The sequence below is a fragment of the Nestor notabilis genome, unplaced genomic scaffold (genome assembly GCF_000696875.1).
Source record: "Nestor notabilis isolate BGI_N333 unplaced genomic scaffold, ASM69687v1 scaffold25331, whole genome shotgun sequence".
NCBI classification, from domain to species: Eukaryota; Metazoa; Chordata; class Aves; order Psittaciformes; family Psittacidae; genus Nestor; species Nestor notabilis.
The window spans coordinates 52,541-57,184 of record NW_009913770.1 but is presented as its reverse complement, the minus strand read 5'-3'; positions in this window follow the sequence as shown (position 1 = coordinate 57,184).

Genomic DNA, 4,644 nt, shown 5'->3' with positions numbered 1-4,644 from the left:
CCCGCAGGGGGTGGGGGGAGGCCTCCGCCCCCCGAGCCGCTGTGCTGACACTTTTGTAACAGCCTTGAAGGCAGAAATTCCTCCTGGGAGCGTTTTGGGGGGGTGGAGAATTGTGGTTTTCCCCGGTGCCAGGCGTGGATTTGCCCCGTTCGCCTCCAGTTTAGCTTTGGACAAGCTGTAGCAGTGACCTGGATTCCCTTCTGTGCAGAGCTTTCTGTAACTCTGCTGCAGATACTGGTCTTCCGCGGCCTCCCTGCAGCAGCAGCAGCATGCAGTCCTGTGAGCGATACGGAGCTCAGATGTGACACGATTTGATTTGCACAATCTTTTTTCTCTTGAGAAGAAGCCAGAGGAGACATCTTTAATCCACTGGCTGCACACACAGTAGGCTTGCAGGGCTGGTAGGTGGAAATCTGTCTTCAGGGGGTTATGATATCACTCACTATCACCGTAGCAAGCGCTGGCAGTGATATGCTGAGTAACAACTGCTGTTCTTATTTTTCCCTTGTTCTGCCTGCAGGGAAACCTCGTATTCCTACATTTATCAGGCTGACAAAGGGAAGCCACACACATATACTTTGCAGTTGATCAGTAAGTAGAGGTGTGTTCAGCAGCACTGTGTCTGCTTATGGAAGTCTGCCTCCTGTTCCACTTCATCCAGAGAGCCTGACTGGGCAAATGCATTAGTTACTGGTGTACTTTTCTACCACTTCCTGCCTTAAGCCATCTTAGGTGATATAGACTCAGGCCTTGCACCTTTTTACTTCAGGAAGTTGGGATCTTTGGTTTGCAGTTGTGTATTTCTTCACTCAAGAGCCAAAATAATCATATCTGTGTACTGTACCGTTTGATGTGCTCCTATGCACTCTTGTTAGTTTATGAAGCCTTGCTCTCTGTAGCCCATTTAAGTTGAATTTCCTTAGGTCCTTTGAGAGGTTTTACTGCCCCGTAGGGTGTCTGCTGGGGTGGGATATGGTCTTCTCAGTAAATACAAGTAGCAGCCTGCTGCTACTGGATCTGTGAGTGTGAGGGATGTACCTGCCTGCTCGAGATGGACTCATGAACTTCTCTGCCACATGTCACAGGTCTTTCTGAATTTAGCTTCAGCCGAAGGGGGATGATACTGAAGCTGAATACTTAGTGAATACTTCAAGAAGATGCATTCAACTGAATACTTGTATTCAAGACGAATAAATTAAATGATTGAGTCCAGAGAATTTGCTAGACCAGTTGTATGTAATAAATTGCAGCTCTGCATGTGGAAAGAGGTTACACAGTTTTGTGCTTCAGGGTTGCGCCGGTAACTGCAGGCAGCAAAAGGGCTCTTTAGTTCTTCCCTTACCTCCATACAGATATGCATGTGCAGCCTCCTGAATTACTCCTGGCTTGCTTTTTTTCCTTGAAAATCCAATTCTTGGTTCAGCTACCAGCAGAGTACAGGCTTTGAAAGTTACGAAGCAGTCCTTGGGCTATGCTGCAGAATTTACTGTTGTAACTCACCATGTGAGTACTGTGCAAGATTTTCCTTATGTTCCCGTTTCCCTGTAGCTCACAGATGGGCATGTTCTGTTGGTAGTGTACCCTCCTTCCCGGAAACAGTTGGGAAGGTGTGAAGATGAGCTGCTGTAAGGCATACTGGGAACAAATAGAACAGAATTCAGCTCTGCTGTCCAAAAGACAGACTTGTGGAAGCAGATTTTATTAACTGAGGTTGAATTGGGTTGGTAGGGAGGGGAATAAGCAATGGGAGTGGTAATAAGTTAGAGCTTGGTTAACTGGGAACGGATGTTGAGAACAAATTGTAAAGTTGGAGCAGCCAGCAAAGGCAGGAGGAGAAAACAGCGGTGTACAGTGAGCTCAGAAACTACACATGTTGTGGAGCAGGTGCTGGTTTTCTGTGCTCAGATGCCACGAGTGGTTCAGGAATCTTAATGCCACCATTAAAAAGCTATTTAGTTTCACAGGAAGCTTGAATCATTCTCTTGCTTTCTGAGGTGTTTGTAGAGAGCAGCCCTGCTGTGTCAAGCTTTCTGCTTGTTGTAACTGTGTGTAGTGGTTATCACAGGCTCATGGCACGTTGAACTAATGTGTGTCTGCTAAATAGTTCTTGTAGGGCACCCAGGTTGGGGCTTTCTGGGAAAAGGATGTGTCAGCGTTAATGATGATGCGATATCTTTGTAGATAAAAGAGTATTGTAAAATACAGGCTCCTCAAGGGGGTTTCTGTGGAATCAATTTAAGCTCTAACCACAGGGTAACTAGCTCCAACTTAGGCACTCAGGTGGCACTCTTCAAGCTTTTTTCTTTGACAGATCACTGAGTATTAACAGAGTTTCTTAGACAATTTTTATGATCCTTCTAGATGATTTCAGCAAACAGCTTCAAAATAAATATTGTTGTGGAACTAGTCCTTGAATGCATTTGTGTTTTGTGTCCAAATAAGCTATGAGTTTGTCTCATCATTCGTTCCTTACCTTTTTTTCTGCTTCCACTAGCAAAGATGAACCATCTCGGAGCTCAGTTATGATCTCCTGAGCATGCCGGTCGCCTCATAACGCCTGTGTGAGGCTGGAAGTCAGGGGATTACCTCTCAGAGAATGTATCCTATAGTTATGTGGGGTTTGTATCCTGCCAGCAACTAGAGGAACCACTTAGGAAAGGGGACTTCTTCCAGGAAATGCTATTGTGTGAGGAATCAGATTTAAAGATGCCATATGAAGTCAACCCTTCAGTCAGAGAACTGCAAACAAGCTCTAGTTACAAAACAAGTCACACTTCTTTGGGGTTGTCACTAGGCCTCGTAAACGTGTGGCACAGTGGGAAGCAGACAATGGAAGTGGCAGCAGCAGATCCAGAGACGCTCGTGTCCCTGTTCTGTGAGAAGCAAATATAACTTGCAGAAATGAAGCAGGCAGTGGGCGTGCGTAGCTTGAATCTTTCTAAGTTTTCCACAGCAGCATCCTAGCTTTTATTTTATAGCTTTTATCACCTTTTTTTTCTTTTTTTAGCAGTAAATGCTGTCATTTTCTTATGCTTGAAGCTTCCTTTGGAAACCTGCTGATGGTTTAAGCCTTCCATTTGCTAAGGGATAAAGTATGTCTGGATTGCAGCATATCTGGTCAGGTAATGGTGAGCCATAGGTTATTCTGGCACACTTGGTTGCCAAGGGGCTTGCTGCTAAATTACCAAAATAGCCTGTGCTTATGTATGTCAGTGTAGCTGAGCTGGTGACCCTGAGGCTGGATCAGGTCTGCGGGCTCTAAACCAGTGCTGTGGTTTTGGGACCACTCCTGATGTCTCCTGTGCAGGTGGCTGAGGACTTTATTGTGGCAGAGGCAGCAGCAGCTTCTTGTTGTTGCAAAACTCATGTCTTATATCACATCTGGGTTGCTGCTGCCTGTTCATGGAGCAGGTGAGCTACAGGAGTGCTATAACAAGAGGTGGAGGAGATGGTAAAGCTGAGCACGCTGCTTGGACAGGGCAGGCTGGAAGTGCTCATGCATGGTGAGGTGTCCTCTGCTCAATGAGGGGGTTCTTGAGACCAGGAGGGAGCTGGAGCGTGTTGTCCCCTGCCAAAGGTATTGCTGGCTGATGTGTAGCACCAAACCCAGACCGCTCTGTTGTGCTGGCCTGAAGTTCTGTCAGCTGCTTGTATAACCCCTTCAAGTTCAGAAATTAAAGTAAACCCTTTTTAAACCATTCTGGCTCACTTGACTGAGAAATGAGAGAATGGGAACTTCAAAGTTCGAGCTGCAGCTCTGACATCTGGCTTCCTTTTTCAGCCTTCGAGTCACGTCATAACTTTCTGTGCCACTGCTTTATTAAATCAGGAAATGGGAGCTGAGACTTCATGCTGGTATTTACTACTCTGCAGCAAAGCCCGTGTAGGTGCAGAGCACAGCCAGGTACCCTCAGCAGTACTGAGTGACTGTGGTGGCCCTGAGTGGAGACCGAGCCTGCACATCCCTTTGGGCAGAGTTAGGAGAAGGAAGAATCAGAAGCAAGTTTGGAGCAGGAAAGGTGATCTCAAGCGTGGCTCTTAAGGCTGCTTCCCCCAGAATGGAAACTTTTTCTCTGAAGAAAATGGCTAATTTAGCAGCGTGGTGATACATAAATATGTTTGAGGATCTATAACTACAATACATACACCCTATTTCAGAGACCTGGGCTGCACTGTCTCCAGTTGGACTAAACACTATTGAAGGAAAATACTTGAGCCTCAAGGTCCTCTAAACTGGCTTGAAAAACCTCTTTCTGCTAGATGATGATGGTGGCAAACCACTGATGGATAAGTGTTGTTTGTTGCAATTGTTTTAGTAGAAAAGTATTAAAACTTGGCATATTCTGCTGAGCTCATGCAGTGGTGTGATGAGATCACTTGGTGTGTGGATACTTAAAAGCTCTGAGGAATTTGTTTGGTTATTTTAATGCATGTTATTAGGTGTTGCCATTTAGATCGTGGAGAAGGAGCTGTTATATTTCTTAAGGGTTTTAGTATATGCGAAGTAGAAAAACAATGTGGCTTTTATGTGTATAGGCTGATACCTGTTTAGTAGAATAATATGTCCTAAAATCTTTCCAAATCCCAGACTGGTTTGGGTTGGAAAGGACCTTAAAGGTCATCCAGTTCCAACCCCCTGCCACA